This window comes from Triticum dicoccoides, chromosome 3B, assembly GCF_002162155.2.
Source record: "Triticum dicoccoides isolate Atlit2015 ecotype Zavitan chromosome 3B, WEW_v2.0, whole genome shotgun sequence".
Taxonomy (NCBI): Eukaryota; Viridiplantae; Streptophyta; class Magnoliopsida; order Poales; family Poaceae; genus Triticum; species Triticum dicoccoides.
Window position 1 is genome coordinate 707659371 of NC_041385.1, and position 19273 is coordinate 707678643.

Consider the following 19273-nt stretch of genomic DNA (forward strand, 5'->3'; position numbering starts at 1 on the left):
GAGGCGGTCGAGCGGTTATGAGGTGACCAACCAAGTGGCGACGCGCGAGGCGGCCGAGTGAATATGAGGTGACCAACCTATGGCGACGCACAGGGCGGCCGAGTGGTGATGAGGTGACCAACCAATGGCAACGCGCGGGGCGGCTGAGTGATGATGAGGTGACCGACCGATGGCAACGCACGGGGCGGTCGAGTGGTGATGAGGCGACCAACCGATGGCAACGCGCGGGGCGGCCGAGTGATGATGAGGTGACCAACCGATGCGGGGCATCCGAGTGACGTAGACGCGTCCCGCAGAGTGGCGACGCGTGAAGCGTCCGGAGGACGTAGACGCGTACCGCGGATTGGCGCCGTGCAGGGCATCCGAGTGAAGTAGAAGCGTCCCGCGGAATGATGACGCGCGGGCGTCCGGATGATGTAGATGCATCCCGCGGAGCGACGATGCGCGGGGCGTCCTGGTGAAGTAGAGGCGCGTGGCGCGGAGTGATGATGCGTGGGGCGTCCTGGTGAAGTAGAGGCGTCCCACCGAGTGACGGTGCGCGGGCGTCAGAGCGAGGTAGACGCATCCCACAGAGTGACGATGCGCCGGGCGTCCGGATGATATAGACGCATCCCGCGGACTGGCGACGCGCGGGATGTCCGGGTGATGTAGACACGTCCCGTGGAGTGACGGTGCGCGGGCGTCAGAGCGAGGTAGACGCGTCCCGCAAAGTGATGATGCACGTGGTGTCCGAGTGAAGTAGACGCGTCCCGCGGAGTGACGATGCGCGGGGCATCCGGATGATATAGACGCGTCCCGAGTGAACCTCCACGGGATGATGAAGCATGTGGCGGTCGAGTGAACCTCCACGGGAAGCTTGAGCCAGTGAAAGCAGTTGTCATAGTCGATGGTCGCCCTGACCTGTCGTCGCGTTCACTGAATGGAAACGAGTCCACCAGTGTGTTCGCCACATGGAGTCGAACCACAGGCAAGTTGAATGCGGTGGTCATGGTCGTTGCTGTGGAGGGCCGGTCGAGTGAACCCAGCAACCTCACGGCCGAGTGAGCCTTCTCCGAGCGGACGCGTGATCCGAGTGCTTCCGCCCGTCCGAGTGAACCGCAGCTGGGCTGGGATCCGGTTGTTGTGGAGCTGGCTAGGCAGGCCAACCTGGAGGGCCAGGCTCGGAGGCGCTGGTGAGGTTCGGCGTGGACGTGCTCATGAGCGCCCGAGGTGGGCGAGTCTATCCGGCTTGCAGGTGGACCGGATCTAGCGGGCGTCTGACCTGCAGCTCAAGCCCGAGCAGAGAGACGGACTCTTGCTCCAAAACAGATCAAAATTAGCAATAAATGATTAGTAATTAGCAATAAATGAGTAGGTGTGATTGCCTGGCTAACTAACGCATTGAAGAAAGGAATTGCTCCCGTCCAGGATCTGCATGCAAGAAAGCGGTAATTAGCGGTAATTAAGCAAGAGTTAATACCGTTCTGCATGTGATGGAAGTTTCCTTCTTTCGTGGATCGTTTTCTGCATGCGATTTATTGCCACGCTTCGGGCTTGTGCAGTCGACTCCAGACGGAGGTGCTCCGTCGTCGAGCTGGCAGCACCAGCGAGGGGAGCCACAGCGCGCACTCGCAGCGTCGGGCGGCTGCCGCTGAAGGAAGGAGTGTACCGCGCCCGCGGCGTCGGCGGGAGGGGTGCCTCCACTATGAAGATCACTGCCGAGCAGACGACCGGGCCGAGGAGCTCCGCATTGCCGGCCAGGGAGTAGAAAGGGAGGTGCCTCGCGGTGCCCGTCGGTCCTACGCCTCCACGGCACGGATGCCGCTGTCGAGCCCGCGATCGGCTGGGGAAGCCCCATGCGGAGGAAGTCGTCGTCGGGCAGGCAACTGGGCGGACGAGCCCTATGCAGCTGGCTAGGCCAGTGCCTCCGTGGCGTGGAAGCCGTTGTCGGGCAAGGCGACCAGCCGGAGGAGCCCTGTGCATCTGGCTAGGACAGTGCCTCCGAGACGCCGAATAGAGATGTAGATCTTTTCTCCTCCTTTCTCCGATGCTTTAGTACTAGTTGTGGAGATGAACTGTACGAACAGGAAACTAAGTGTAGATAATGAAAAAACCATCTGCATCATGGCTCGATAGACGCCATGCCCAAAGGTGGGCGCCAACTGTCGTGGGAACGATTCCGACAATAATAAGGTATAGGGTAATGAAGCATGATCTATCGAGATGCATATGGGTGACACGGTGGTTTTAGCGAGTTCGGGCCTCTCACGATGGAGATAACAACCCTACGTCTCGTGTTCCGGAGAGGCTTTGTTTTATCTGAGTATATATTCCGAGATTACAATGTGTGTGTGAGAGAGAGGAACGGATCCCCATGCCTGAGATAAGTCCTGAGACTAATGGTGAAAAGAGAGAGGTGGAAGAAAAGAGCCCCTAGTCTAGTGGTGGGGGATGGCTTATATAGAGTGTGCCATCCCCTCACCTCCTATGTTACAAAGTGGAGCATCAATGCCATAATGCTTGCCCACTACAAAACCGTCATGCTGACTATTGGTCTTCGCATATCCGAGTGAGTTACATGGCCGAGTGGAATGAGTTCGTCGAGTGGAGTACTGTGCTCCAAGTGGTCGTTGTCATCCGAGTGACTTTCAAGCTGCAGTACATCTGGACGGCGATCTGGCACAGGGGCCCAGTACAAAGTGTACGGTGTCCATGGGTAGGGCCTTTAGGTCAGGCCTGTTACCCTACCCCTAATACATGTCCTCATCAGGGCCCGTAGGAGTGATGAATGCCGTTGCGGCCTGATCGGATTCTATCACCTTAATTTGATGATATCCGGAATATGCATCGAGGAAGCACAAGGAATCGTATCCTACAGTAGCATCGATAATTTGGTCGATTCGAGGTAGTGGGAAGGGGTCCTTGGGGCAAGCCTTATTGAGGACTTTGAAATCGACACACAGGTGCCAGGATTTATCCTTCTTAGGTACCATGACCAGGTTTGCTAGCCAATCCGGATGTTTGATTTCTCTGATGAACCTGGATTTCAGTAGCTTGGCTAGCTCCTCCCCCATATCTTGTCGTTTGGGTTCGGAGAATCGACGAAGAGTTTTTTTGACTGGTTTGTATCCTTTCAATATATTGAGACTATGCTTGGCCAGTCTTCGTGGGATACCCGGCATATCATAAGGGTGCCAGGCAAAAATGTCCCAGTTCTCACGCAAGAATGCGCGTAATGTGGCATCCACCATCGGATCCAGTTGTGCCCCAATGGAAGTTGTTTTATTGGGGTCCGTCGGGTGGACTTGAAATTTGACTATCTCGTCAGCCGGCTTGAAGGAGTTAGACTTTGGTCTCTTATCAAGGATTACGTCATCCCTGTCTACTGTAGAACGTAGAGTGGTCAATTCCTCGGCCGCGAGGGCCTCGGATAACGCCTCAAGGGCCAGAGATGCGGTTTTGTTTTCGGCTCGGAGGGTGATGTCCGGATCACTGGATGTAGTGATGATTCCATTGGGTCCGGGCATTTTGAGCTTCATATACCCGTAATGGGGTACGGCTTGGAAGCGCGTGAATGCGTCTCGCCCCAGCAAAGCATGATACTTGTTGTTGAATGGTGCCACATGGAAGAGTAGCTCTTCGGACCTATAATTCTCCGGTGTGCCAAATACCACATCGAGTCTGATTTTTCCCGAGCATCTGGCTTCTCGGCTGGGGATAATACCGCGAAAGGTTGTGTTGCTTTCCTCAATACGACTCCTGTCCATTTGCATTTTATTGAGCGTGTCCTCGTAAATGAGATTCAGCCGTTGCCGCCATCCATGAGCACTTTAGTGAGGCGAAAGCCGTCTACAATTGGGTTTAGGACCAAAGTGGCGGGTGTCCGGACTGAGCGGGCTCTTGGTTCGTCATCAGCGTTAAAAGTGATAGCCGTGTCGTTCCAAGGGCTTACTGCTGCCATGTGATACACTTTGGTGAGGTCGCGGAGCGCCCTCTGGCGTCGATTATTCGACGAAAAGTTCTTGAAGACCGTGAATACTTCGGGATCATTATCCTCTGAAGAATAGTTCTCTCTGGAGTGTTTTTACTGAGGAGACCCTCGCCGCTTTTGGCCACCTGCCGGAGTATCCAACATGCTCGAAGGTTATGCGTTGGTTCGCTGTCTGGTGTTACGTGAATTTTGCAGGGTTTGTCTAGCCATTCCTCAAGGATAGTTTTATGCCTCTTAATGGGTTTAATTTTCTTGTCCACGGGATGGTTAGTAGGTTCTCCGCGGGGGTGCGTCCTCTTTGCCCGTCTAGGGGATGGCCTAAAGGCCTGCGGTTTCCAGCGGGCTGCCTGGGTCTTCCAGGTGCTTTCCATTACGCAGTACTTCTGTACTATGTGTGCCAAATCAGAAAAGTGCAGTACACGATGGCGGTTGAGGGCGTTCAAGATTCCCTCATCCGTGCAATTGTTGCAAAATACTAAGATCGTCTCGTCGTCGCAGCAGTCCTTGATCTTGTTCTAAACAAGCAGGAATCTGGCCGAAAAGTGGTGGACTGTTTCCTGGGGCTGCTGCCGCACATACATTAAGTCGCATATGTCTGGAGGACCGTGCTTGGGGAATATTGTTTGTGGTGGGTGGGTGGGATCGAATCCGAACCGTGAACCGCTGAGGAATCTGGATTCCGAAGAATTTCCAAGGTTAAAATCCTGGGCTCCGGAGCATCCGGTGTGTTTTTAGGCTCCACGCCTGATTTCATGTTCGGAGGACAAGAATTGTCTTCCAGAAGACGAGAGTTCGGCTCTCCAGGTTTGGAAACCCAAGCATACTTTGTCCTCAACATGGGAGAAGAGCCATCGTCGGTTTGTTCCTCCACGATTGCCACGTGATGGGTGATCGACGGAGATCTGATTTTTCTCTGATCGGGTTTAAGCCCAATCTGATCGTAGTCGGTTGCGACCCCCATGGCGGCGATGCAATCTAGCAGTTCGTTTAAGGCCGAAACATCTGCTGGGTCCAACGTGTCGGAGTATTCAGGGCCGATGTGGAGGCGATTTTTTATGATGAGTTAGGCTGCTTCTGGCTCAACGGTCGGGCGGGCGCCCATAATGAAGCTGCCGAGTCGGAGGGTTTGCCCTGGAACCAGGTCCTCTCCAGAAGTGATGTTGCCTCTGATGACAAGGTGAGCCATTGATCCGTTTTTCGACGGCATAGAGGAACTCTCAATGAAAGCACCAATGTCGGTGTCAAAACCGGCAGATCTCGGGTAGGGGGCCCTAAACTGTGTGTCTAAGGATCAAAGGTAACGAGGAGGCAGGGGACACAATGTTTACCCAGGTTCGGGCCCACTTAATGGAGGTAGTACCCTACTTCCTGCTTGATTGACTATGATGAATATGGGGGTTACAAGAGTTGATCTACCTTGAGATCGTAATGGCTAAACCCTAGATGTCTAACATGTATGATTGTGACTGTCCCTATAGACTAAACCCTCCGTTTTATATAGGCACCAGAGGGGACTAGGGGTGTACAAAGTCGGTTTACAGACGAAGGAAACTATTCATCCGGACGCCAAGCTTGCCGTCCACGCAAAGGAGAGTCCTATCCGGACAGGAGAGGAGGCCTTCTGTTCTTGTATCTTCACGGCCCATTAGTCCAGCCCATGTCACATAGGCCGGCCTCCCGAGGATCCCATAATCTAGGACTCCCTCAGCGGCGCTGACCGTTTCGGGTAGGAAGCGCACGCGGGCGATGGAGGGGCTTTGGGTGGGCCAGACTAGCAGGAGCGGACGTGGCAGCTTTCCGCCTGTCCCGACCGGATGCCCGGAAACGAGAGGATGCACCGAATCTCGCGGCTAAATCGTACACTACACACCATCTCTCTGTATGAGTAGGTTGATGTGTCGCTCTCTCTAACACACACATGTTGTTAAACACACACACACACACACATGCACACGCACACACAGGTTCATAGAATAGGAATATCGTGCAAGTGTGAAGCCACATGAAGTGAGATACAAATGGAGTACGTACAAGAAGAGAAGAGGTGACGAATATTCCATCAAACCTGGACTAAGGAGTAGTACTTCCTCCGTCTAGGTGTTAGGTCATCTTACGAAAATCAGATATTCCCAAAATGTTTAGGCATCATCCATTAACTTCGCATCTCAATCCCCTCGTGGCCTCATTGCTAGCGAGCGTTCTTACTTAGGGAGCGTTTGGATCCTTAGCAAGAACAACTTATTTCCTAGACTGGCAAGATTAGGCGTTTGGAACTGTTAAAATATGTTAGATTTTGTGGGCCAGCTAGCTTGGATGGGCTAGAAAAACCTTGCTAGCTTAGGAGAGCCAGATCGGCTCGCTTCCGACGGGAAAATTCGCATACTACCTCCGTCATGGTTTATTGGTCCCCATTGTATTTCGTGTCAAATTTTGACCATATATTGAACTAACAAAGTGTTCATGCATGTCACAAAAAATTATATCATTGAAAACTATATTCAAATACGAATCCAATGATATAATTTTTGTTGACATGCATTAACATTTGTTAGTTAAATCTTTGGTCAAAATTTGGCACAAACTACAAAGGGGACCTATAAACCAGGACGAAGGTAGTAGTAACATAGACTAGTAACATATGCATGTTACTAGTCCAAGTTACTCACCACTATGACCAGCCTAAGCAATGTAACCAAACGCTCCTTACCCTGCCTTGTTATCTCCCCCGGAAACCCAATGCATGGAGCGCAACTACGCATTGATCAGTCAAGAAATCAAAGTCGGCTTGCATGCGAGTTAATACGTGGCCCTGCATGGTAGCTAAAACGGCATCTCTTAGTTGTTGGGATTAATTGTTGCGTTTAGAGACAGAAATCACGGCTTTGATTGGTGGAAGGACCGGTCAAGTTTCTCCTTCTCCTCCAATCTGCTTGCACCTTGGTCCAGCTGCACCTTCTAACGTGACTTATTACACCTAGACGGAAGGAGTAGTACGAGATACGGTGGCACACTGACTTAGGTCGAATACAAGTGCCCAAAATTGTGTGCATGTTATAATAAGGATTCACTTAAAATAGTACATGAGCGAATAGAGGGATCAATTGGACAGTGTTCACGAGCAGTAGCGAGATGTGTGAGGTAATATACACCACTGGCGCTTTTACTTTTTCTTATTAATTTGTTTGTTTCACCCTCTGACTGGTGGGACCCAACATACTACGTGGAGAGAGGTAAGGTGACTAAGGCTGCATTATTTTTGTACTACCAACACTACTTTAAATCCCAAAAGACCTTAGACTAGTCACAATGGATAGTAACTTAGACTAGTAACATGCATATGTTACTAGTCTATGTTACTACCTCTATTGTGGGGAGTAAAATTGTGTGGTATCATGCAACACTTCATTTATTAGATTGTAGACTCATTTTGTCTTGGCATGTCTGATGTTACAGTAACTAGATATGTTACCACATGCCTCTCTTTCCTTATTAATTACTCGCGACATCATCTATTTTGCCTAAAGATGTGTGATGTTACCACCTATGTTACTCCCACTGTGGATAGTCTTACCACCAAAGCCACATGACACGATCATGATTTAAATCCCAATGACTCTCACGCAAAAAACACATGTCATGCTTGTCACACGAATGCAGGAATGTATAAAAGGTTATTTTCCTGTCTTTGAACGTAACGGGAGGGTGGTGTAGCTGGTTAGCCTGTTCGCTCATCAAACTTGAGGTCTCGGGTTCGATAACTACACTTGAGCAAAAAGTTTGTTTTCGTTCGACTTCTTTCTTCTACCCAATGACAGGTAGGCCCCGCATGTCAAAGAGAGAAAGTGATCTGGGGCGGTGCTAGGAGGATTCTTTGGTTGGTCAAAATGGATGGATATGGAGCTATACGATCTCGTAGTGGCCGTATAATCACCTCATCACGTATACGCTGCAGCCTCGGCACTTGTTTTCTTGGGTTTGCACTCTTCACACTCTCTCTTCAGTATATATATACACGCTGGAGCCTCAACACTTGTAGTTGCTCTCTTCACACTCTCTCACCCTCTCCAGATCTAAACAAGACTTCGTTGGCCTCTCTCTCCCCTCACTGTTTGTCAAAGAGCCGGCAAGATCCGTCCACCGGGAAGGGAAGGAGGCTTAACGTTGTCGCCGTCATCGAGGAAGGGAATCCACTACAGGTGCAACTGTTCTCTTTCACCCAGTGGCGGCGCGGGAGGGCCTTTGACCCATTCTTCTTCGCCACCGTACATAGTGTGGGCCGAACAGCCTTCGGTCGCCCACCGAACCACACACCAAGAACCTTAAGGTATAATTTACTTATTCCACATGCATTGCTCTAGCTGCATGTGGGCTTTTTCTGCTTCTGCACTTGAATCTAGGTATTGTATCAAACAAGAAAGTAGTGGGGAAACTTTTATAGCATGAATCTAGGACGTGGTTAAAAGAGGAAAGGAATGGGGAAAGTAGTGGGGAAAGTTGTATAGCATCAATATAGAACGTGGTTCAAAAAGGAAAGGAAGGGGTGCTACGTCTTGAGCTAGCATTGGTTTTCCGCGAAGAGGAGAGGGTGATGCAGCAAAGTGTAGCGTAAGTATTTCCCTCAGTTTTGAGAACCAAGGTATCAATCCAGGAGGAGGCTCCTCAAAAGTCCCACACACCTACAGAAACAAACTGAGAACTCGCAACCAACGCAATAAAGGGGTTGTCAATCCCTTCACGGTCACTTACGAAAGTGAGATCTGATAGAGATAGTATGATAAGATAAATATATTTTTGGTATTTTGTGATATAGAAGCAGAAAAATAATGATGCAAATAAAAGTAGATTGAAAGCAAATATGATACTCCCTCTGTTCCTATTTGTAGTGCGCCTTGTGGAGTGGCTCTTATATCAAGACATGTGCTGGCGTTCTTTTTTGGACGAGAATTGCCCCTATATTTGCTAGGTCTGTCAAGCACATGGGTGCCTGCTGCTGGACCCCCGTGACTAGCCAAGGGATACTTTCGTCCAACACAGTCTATACGCACTACAATTCGGAATCTAAGGCAAAAACCTATGCGCACTATAATAAGGAATGGAGGGAGTAAGAGATAGACCCGGGGGCCATAGGTTTCACTAGAGGCTTCTCTCGAGAGCATAAGTATTACGGTGGGTCAACAAATTACTATCAAGCAATTGATAGAAAAGCGAATAATTATGACGTTACCTAGGCATGATCATGTATATAGGCATCCCATCCATAACAAGTAGACCGACTCCTGCCTGCATCTACTACTATTACTCCACTCATCGATCGCTATCCAGCATGCATCTAGATTATTCAATTCATAAGAACAGAGCAACGCATTAAGCAAGATGATATGATGTAGAGGGATAAACACATGCAATATGATATAAACCCCATCTTGTTATCCTCGATGGCAATAATACAACACGTGTCTTGCAACCCTTTCTGTCACTGGGTAAGATCACCGCAAGATTGAACCCAAAGCTAAACACTTCTCCCATGGCAAGAAAGATCAATCTAGTAGGCCAAACCAAACTGATAATTCGAAGAGACATGTAAAGATAACTCAATCATACATAAAAGAATTCAGAGAAGATTCAATTAATATCCATAGATAAATCTGATCATAAACCCACAATTCATCGGATCTCGACAAACACACCGCAAAAAGAGATTACATCGAATAGACCTCCACAAGAGAGGGGGAGAACATTGTATTGAGATCCAAAAAGAGAGAAGAAGCCATCTAGCTAATAACTATGGACTCGTAGGTCTGTGGTAAACTACTCACAACTCATCGGAGAGGCTACGGTGTTGATGTAGAAGCCCTCCGTGATCAATTCCCCCTCTGGCAGAGTGCCGGCAAAGGCTCCAAGATGGGATCTCGCGGATGCAGAAGGTTACAGCGGTGAAAATTGTGTTTCATGGTGCTCCTGGATGTTTTCGGGGTCCATGGACATATATAGGAGGAAGAAGTACGTCGATGGACGCCCGAGGGGCCCACGAGACAGGGGGGCCCTCGAAGGTTTCTTGACTTGCACTCCAGGCTCTCCGGATCAGATTTGTTCCAAAAATAACGCTCCCAAAGGTTTCATTCCATTTGGACTCCGTTTGATATTCCTTTTCTTCGAAATACTGAAATAGGCAAAAAAACAGCAATATGGGCTGGGCCTCCGGTTAGTAGGTTAGTCCCAAAAATGATATAAATGTGTAGAATAAAGCCCATAAACATCCAAAAGGGGTAATATAATAGCATGGAACAATCAAAAATTATAGATACGTTGGAGATGTATCAAGCATCCCCAAGCTTAATTCCTGCTCGTCCTCGAGTAGGTAAATGATAAAAAGAGAACTTTATGTGGAATGCTACCTAGCATAATTCATAATGTAATTTTCTTTCATTGTGGCATGAATGTTCAGATCCAAATAATACAAAATAAAAGTTCATAAAGACATAAGAAATAGTAATACTTCAAGCATACTAAACAAGGTAATCATGTCTTCTCAAAATAACATGGCTAAAGAAAGTTATCCCTACAAAATCATATAGTATGGCTATGCTCTATTTTCATCACAAAAAGTATTTAATCATGCACAACCCCGATGATGAGCCAAGCAATTGTTTCATACTTTAATAATCTCAAATTGTTTCAACTTTCACGCAATACATGAGCGTGAGCCATGGACATAGCACTATATGTGGAATAGAATGGTGGTTGTGGAGAAGACAAAAAGGAAGAAGATAGTCTCACATCAACTAGGCATATCAACAGACTATGGAGATGCCCATTAATAGATATCAATATGAGTGAGTAGGGATTGCCATGCAACGGATGCACTAGATCTATGAATATATGAAAGCTCAACAAAAGAAAACTAGTGGGTGTGCATCCAACTTGCTTGCTCACGAAGACCTAGGGCACTTTTGAGGAAGCCCATCATTGGAATATACAAGCCAAGTTCTATAATGAAAAATTCCCACTAGTATATGAAAGTGACAACATATGAGACTCTCTATCATGAAGATCATGGTGCTATTTTAAAGCACAAGTGTGGAAAAAGAGATAGTAGCATTGTCCCTTCTCTCTTTTTCTCTCATTTTACTTTATTTTTCTTTTCTCATTTTTTCTTTTTCTCATTTTTTTTCTTTGGCCTTTTTTTGGCCTCCCTTTTTTTCTCTCTTTTTTTCTTTTTTGTAAAGTCCGAAGTCTCATCCCGACTTGTGGGGGAATCATAGCCTTCATCATCCTTTCCTCACGAGGACAATGCTCTAATAATGAAGATCAGCACACTTTTATGGATTTACAACTCAAAGCTAGAACAAGATATGACTCTATATGAATGCCTCCGGCGGTGTACCGAAATATGCAATGACTCAAGAGCGACATGTATGAAAATTATGAAGGTGGCCTTGCCACAAATACGATGTCAACTACATGATCATGCAAAGAGCACTATGACAAAAGTAATGTGTGTCATATGAACGGAACGGTGGAAAGTTGCATGGCAATATATCTCGGAATGGCTATGGAAATGCCATAATAGGTAGGTATTGTGGCTGTTTTGAGGAAGGAATATGGTGGGTGTATGGTACCGGCAAAAATTGCGCGGCACAAAAGAGGCTAGCAATGGTGGAAGGGTGAAAGGGTGCGTATAATCCATGGACTCAAGATTAATCAAAAGAACTCATATACTTGTTGCAAACATTTAGAAGTCATCAAAAATCAAAGCACTACATGCATGCTCCTAGGGGGATAGATTGGTAGGAAAAGACCATCGCTCGTCCCCGACTTCCACTCATAAGGAAGACAATCAATAAATAAAATTGTGCTCCAACTTCATCACAAAGCGGTTCACCATACGTGCATGCTACGGGAATCACAAACTTCAACACAAGCATTCTTTAAAACCATAATCACCCAACTAGCATGACCTTAATATTACTACCTCCATATCCCAAAACAATTATCAAGTATCAAGTTGATCATAGCATCCAATTCACTTCCTACGATAGTTTTTATTATACCCAACTTGGATGCTCATCATTCTAGGACCAACTTTGTAACAAAAGCAAATACCATGCTGTTCTAAAAGACTCTCAAAATGATATAAGTGAAGCATGAGAGACTAGCAATTTCTTCAAAATTAAGACACCACCGTCGTGCTCTAAAAGATATAAGTGAAGCACTAGAGCAAAAACTATCAAGCTCAAAAGATATAAGTGAAGCACATAGAGTATTCTAGCAAATTCTAATAAAATAGGCTTCTCCCACAAGGTGTGTTACATCAAGGATGATTGTGGTAAACTAACAAGCAAAGACTAATATAATACACGACGCTCCAAGCAAAACACATATCATGTGGCGAATAAAAATATAGCTCCAAGTAAAGTTACCAATGAACGAAGACGAAAGAGGGGATGCCTTCCCGGGGCATCCCCAAGCTTAGGCTTTTGGCTACTCTTGAATATCTTGGGGTGCCATGGGAATCCCCAAGCTTAGGCTCTTGACACCCTTTATTCCATAGTCCATAAAGGCTTTACCCAAAACTTGAAAACTTCACAACACAAAACTCAACAGGAAATCTTATAAGCTCCGTTAGTGAAAGAAAACAAAACCACCACATAAGGTACTGCAATGAACTCATTATTTATTTATTTTGGTGTTAAACCTACTGTATTCCAACTTCCTTATGGTTTATAAACTAATTTATTAGCCATAGATGCATTGAAATAAGCAAACAACACACGAAAAACAGAATCTGTCAAAAACAGACCAGTCTGTAGTAATCTGTAACTAACGCAAATTTTGGAACTCTAAAAATCTTACAAAAATAGGAAGTACTGGAAAATTTGTCTATTCATCAGCATCAAAAAGAATCAATGCAAAAGCACTTTTCTGTGATTTATTGAATTTTTTCTCGTGAGCGCAAAGTTTCTGTTTTTCAGCAGAATCAAATCAACTATCATCGTAGCTTATCCTATAGGTTCTACTTGGCACAAACACTAATTAAAAGATAAAAACACATCTAAACAGAAAGTAGATGCAAGATTTATTACTAAACAGGAACAAAAGCAAAGAACATAAAGAAAATTGGGTTGCCTCCCAACTAGCGCTATCGTTTAACGCCCCTAGCTAGGCATAAAAGCAAGGATAGATCTAACTAGTGCCATCTTTGGCACTTGATTCATAAGTAGCACGCATACCTCGTGTCAAAAATAAAGAAATGGTTAAGGATACAATCAACCAATAAATTCCTTTCTTTCATAAAAAGGAATGAATGGCTCGGCTAGATGGAATAACCGAGCCAGAACAGAAAAAAAAACTTTTCTTATTCGTCTTTTTCTATCTTCCCACTCATCTCCACTATACCCCTCGTCTTCTAATTCGAAAAACGGATCTGAATTTGACTGAAATGCGGATAGATACACATTAATAGATAATAGAAAAAGTTCGGGTTTTTTTATATTGAATTTGTTAAAACAGAAAAATATAATATATAGTCAAAGAAGAAGATCTAGAATATATCCAGATGTGTGTATATGGATTCTAACCTTGTGTCAGACCCGCGGGCCAAGGAACAGTCTCAGGTAGACAGTTTCTATGGGTCGTAGGCCTCCCAAAAGGTAACGGAGGCATGCAAAGGTTTCCTCGGGCCAGACGGACATTGGTCCTCGAGTGCAAAGGCAGAAGGGAGCTTGATTTTATTCTTTCTTTTATTTATTTTCTTCTTCCGAGAAAAAACTATTAGACCAAAACTCTTTTAGGAAATCAAAAAATCATGTTACAGACCCACAAGGTCGGGTGGTTTTTTGGTCCTCAGCCGGTACTTGTGGATTCAAAAGCTCAAGAAAAGCATCACCCTATGCTGGTCAAAGAACAACAGTAGATGCTATTCGTACAGTAGGTTTGCAACGAGCAGAAGTTATGGTAAAGGGCGCTGGTAGTGGAAGAGATGCGGACCTCCCCAGATGGTAATCTTAAAGTGTCCGATTTACCCTCTTTTGCAATGAGTTTTGCTACAGCACCTGCTGGTAGATTCATAAGGTAATTTGACTTTCTTTCTTGGAAAGTTCTCCATGCCTTTCTCTAAAGAAAATTGGAATCTAATGTTCCCTTCCTTCATATCAATAATCGCACCAATCGTTCTAAGGAAAGGTCTACCAAGAATAATAAACCAAGAAAGATTGCAATCTATATCAAGAACGATAAAATCTACGGGCACCAAATTTCTATTAGCAACAACAAGAACATCATTGATCCTTCCCATAGGCTTTTTAATGGTGGAATCCGCAAGGTGCAAGTTTAAAGAGCAATCATCAAGATCATGGAAAACTAGAATATCACGTAAAGTTTTCGGAATCGTGGAAACACTAGCACCCAAATCACACAAAGCAAAACACTCATAATCTTTAATTCTAATCTTTATAGTAGGTTCACACTCATCATTAAGTTTTCTAGGTATAGAAACTTCCAAATTCAGTTTTTCATCATAAGATTACAACAAGGCATCAACGATATGTTTGGTAAAAGCTTTGTTTTGACTATAAGCATGAGGAGAATTAACAACGGATTGCAACAAGGAAATACAACCTTTTAAAGAGCAATTATCATAATCAAATTCCTTGAAATCTGAGATAGTAGGTTCAATATTAGAAGTTGAAGATTCTCCAATCTCTCTTTTACCAAATTTAGCATTAAGATCTAAAGACTCCGAATTTTTGGGACGCCTTCTAGGAAAAGTTGATTCATCATCACTCCCATAATCATCAAAATTCATATTGTAAAACATAGATCTAATCGAAGAAGCATCAATAACTTTAAGATCCTCATCATTATTTTCATGGAGACTAGAAGAACACGCTTTTATAAAGCTTTCTTTTTTAGGCAATCTAGCGGTTCTTTCCTTGCACTCGTCAATGGAGATTCTCATTACTTTGAGAGACTCATTGATATCATGCTTAGGAGAAGAAGATCCAAGTTTAAGAGGATTAACATCAAGCGAAAGTCTATCAATGTTCCTAGCCAAATCATCAACTTTGAGCAATTTTTCTTCAAGCAAAGCATAAAAATTCTTTTGAGAAATCATAAATTCTTTCACACTATTCTCAAAATCAGAGGGCATCTTATTAAAATTACCATAAGAATTATTGTAGGAATTTCCATAATTATTAGAGGGATTACTAGGGAACGGTCTAGCATTAAAATTTCCTCTATACGCATTGTTTCCAAAATTATTCCTACCAACAAAATTCACATCCATAGATTCATTATTATTCTCAATCAAGGAAGACAAAGGAATATCATTTGGATCAAGAGGAGTATTTTTAGTAGCAAACATCTTCATAAGTTCATCCATCTTTCCACTCAAAACATTGATTTCTTCTATAGCATGCACTTTTTTTACTAGATGATCTTTCGGTGTGCCATTGAGAATAATTAGCCATAATATTATAAAGCAATTTTGTAGCATCTCCTAACGTGATTTCCATAAACGTGCCTCCCATGGCCGAATCTAAGAGATTTCCAGAGGCAAAGTTCAAACCGGCATAAAAAATTTGTATGATCATCCATAAATTCAAACCATGAGTGGGGCAATTGCGAAGCATCAATTTCATTCTTTCCCAAGATTGGGCAACATGCCCATGATCAAGTTGTTTAAAATTCATAATATCGTTCCTAAGAGTGATGATCTTAGCGGGAGGAAAATACTTAGAGATAAAAGCATCTTTACACTTGTACCAAGAATCAATACTATTTTTAGGCAAAGACGAAAACCAAATTTTAGCACGATCTCTAAGTGAAAACGGAAATAACTTCAATTTGACAATATTGTTATCCATATCTTTCTTCTTTTGCATACCACACAAATCAACAAAATTGTTTAGATGAGTAGCGGCATCTTCACTAGGAAGGCCGGCGAATTGATCTTTCATAACAAGATTCAGCAAAGCAACATTGATTTCACAAGACTCAACATCATTAAGCGGAGCAATTGGAGTACTAAGGAAATCATTATTATTGGTATTCGAGAAGTCACACAACTTGGTATTATCTTGTGCCATGGCAACAAGTAATCCAACACACAAGCAAACAAAAAAACGGCAAGCGAAAAGAGAAGAGGAGATTGGGAAAGAGAGGGCGAATAAAACGGCAAAGGTGAAGTGGGGGGAGAGGAAAAAGATAGGCAAATAATGTAAATGCGAGGGAGATGGGTTTGTGATGGGTACTTGGTATGTCTTGACTTGAGCGAAGACCTTCCCGGTGACGGTGCTAGAAATCCTTCTTGCTACGTCTTGAGCTAGCGTTGGTTTTCCCCGAAGAGGAGAGGGTGATGCAGCAAAGTGTAGCGTAAGTATTTCCCTCAGTTTTGAGAACCAAGGTATCAATCCAGTAGGAGGCTCCTCAAAAGTCCCACGCACCTACACAAACAAACTGAGAACTCGCAACCAACGCAATAAAGGGGTTGTCAATCCCTTCACGGTCACTTACGAAAGTGAGATCTGATAGAGATAGTATGATAAGATAAATATATTTTTGGTATTTTGTGATATAGATGTAGAAAAGTAAAGATGCAAATAAAAGTAGATTGAAAGCAAATATGATAAGAGATAGACCCAGGGGCCATAGGTTTCACTAGAGGCTTCTCTTGAGAGCATAAGTATTACGGTGGGTGAACAAATTACTGTCAAGCAATTGATAGAAAAGCGAATAATTATGACGTTATCTAGGCATGATCATGTATATAGGCATCACATCCATAACAAGTAGACCGACTCCTGCCTGCATATACTACTATTACTCCACTCATCGACCGCTATCCATCATGCATCTAGATTATTCAGTTCATAAGAACAGAGAAACGCATTAAGCAAGATGATATGATGTGGAGGGATAAACACATGCAATATGATATAAACCCCATCTTGTTATCCTCGATGGCAACAATACAATACGTGTCTTGCAACCCTTTCTGTCACTGGGTAAGATCACCGCAAGATTGAACCCAAAGCTAAACACTTCTCCCATGGCAAGAAACATCAATCTAGTAGGCCAAACCAAACTGATAATTCGAAGAGACATGTAAAGATAACTCAATCATACATAAAAGAATTCAGAGAAGATTCAATTAATATCCATAGATAAATCTGATCATAAACCCACAATTCATCGGATCTCGACAAACACACCGCAAAAAGAGATTACATCGAATAGATCTCCACAAGAGAGGGGGAGAACATTGTATTGAGATCCAAAAAGAGAGAAGAAGCCATCTAGCTAATAACTATGGACCCGTAGGTCTGTGGTAAACTACTCACAACTCATCGGAGAGGCTATGGTGTTGATGTAGAAGCCCTCCATGATCGATTCCCCCTCACGTAGAGTGCCGGCGAAGGCTCCAATATGGGATCTCGCGGATACAGAAGGTTACAGCGGTGGAAATTGTGTTTCGTGGTGCTCCTGGATGTTTTCGGGGTCCGTGGACATATATAGGAGGAAGAAGTACGTCGGTGGACGCCCGAGGGGCCCACGAGATAGGGGGGCGCACCCTCCTATCTTGTGGGGCCCTCGGATATTTCTTGACTTGCACTCTAGGCTCTCCGGATCAGATTTGTTCCAAAAATAACGCTCCCGAAGGTTTCATTCCGTTTGGACTCTGTTTGATATTCCTTTTCTTTGAAATACTGAAATAGGCAAAAAAAACAGCAATATGGCCTGGGCCTCCGGTTAGTAGGTTAGTCCCAAAAATGATATAAATGTGTAGAATAAAGCCCATAAAGATCCAAAAGGGGTAATATAATAGCATGGAACAATAAAAAATTAAAGATACGTTGGAGACGTATCAAGGGGGGGAGTAGTGGGGAAAGTTGTATAGCAAGAATCTAAGACGTGGTTCAAAGAGGAAAGGAATTGGGGAAAGTAGTGGGGAAAGTTGTATAACATGAATCTAGGACGTGGTTCAAAGATGAAAGGAAGGGGGGAAAGTACTTGTACAGACTGGCTATCCAGCACCTACATTGGTCGAAAAGGGAAAACAATGACAAACGCAGTATGCACATCTGTAACGAACTGATCTTTTCTTTTGGGGGGCAAGGATGTAGAGTTTGAGCAGGACTAGATTTGCTGCGCTCACATAGGGAAAGGTGTCTAAAGATAACAAAACTAGGACCAACACAAATATGCTCCTTGGTTGTTTGTTCTTTGTTGCAACAGACTGTGCATCACCCCTTCATACTTTGGTAGATGCACATGGTGCTGGTGCATCCACTATTCCGTGCAACTCTTTAGCTGTTGTTAATCTAACGCCATGTTTGGTTAAAAACTCCCTAGTCCCTACCTGCTTGGTTCCTGGGACTAAACATGGACTAGAGGTTATTAATGACATGCTAAAATACCATGTTACCCCTAGTAATGAACTAATAGAGACAAGGTGTGATGCGGGGCAGGGGCAACTGTTGGAAAAAGTCCCAAAAAGACTCTCTCTCGGGGTCTTCTTTCTTTAGTCCCAAATGCCCACTTTTAGTCCCTAAAAGTCCCTCCTGTTTGGTTTAGATGGGACTGACATGGAGTTTTTTAGTCCCTACACCAAAATGTCCCTGTAAACAAACACCCTTTCAGAATGCCGCTGGAAAATTGATGCAATGCCACAGTTAAAAGCAAAGTACATGTTTAAGGAATTTTATTGTTAATATAATCTCTCTGTTAATATTAATCAATGCCACCATTTGAGAAATGCTAATGTCTTGCTTTCTTTCCCATTTAGATAAGTTAGATGCTTCTTTTTGTTGGCTTATGTGTCATCCACCGTTATTGACCACTAGTTGTTTCCTTTGCACCTCTGTGTAAACAGGGTTATCTACTTCACCTTGTTGCTATTGTGACCTTTTGTTGCACTGCACAAAAAAATTTTGTTTTAAGCTTCTCCTCGCTAAGAAAGGCGAGACGATAGTAAGCTTCTCCTCGCCTAGTCCCCTTCCTTGTAGTGTGTCTAGCATCGTCGAGGGCATGTGGAGGTGTCTCCGATGGATCTCACAGGATCGGTGTTTGTCTTTGGCGTAACTCAATAGATCCGGTACTCTCCCGCCTACGTTCGTCTGTCTATAGGTTGGATCCTTTCGATCTACACTTCAAAACACTATAACAATGTTTTGCCTGGCTCCACCGAGGGAGGGCGATGACGGCGGCGGGCCTTACGCTACTAGGAAAAGGGCTATAGGTAGATGGTTAGTAGTAGCGTGGCATGGACATCACGCGCTACTGTTAAGTAGTAGTAGCGCT

At 44.5% G+C, this 19273-nt stretch overlaps 1 long non-coding RNA gene across 1 annotated transcript in view; it reads left to right on the forward strand.

Annotated features, from left to right (window-relative positions):
• LOC119281925 overlaps window positions 1-13699 on the forward strand; it is a 17821-nt gene extending 4122 nt beyond the window's left edge. The window contains exons 2-3 of the long non-coding RNA XR_005138576.1: window positions 4451-4453; window positions 13579-13699. This is a non-coding gene — a long non-coding RNA (uncharacterized LOC119281925). The remainder of the gene's footprint in view (window positions 1-4450; window positions 4454-13578) is intronic.
• Window positions 13700-19273: the final 5574 nt, after the last annotated feature.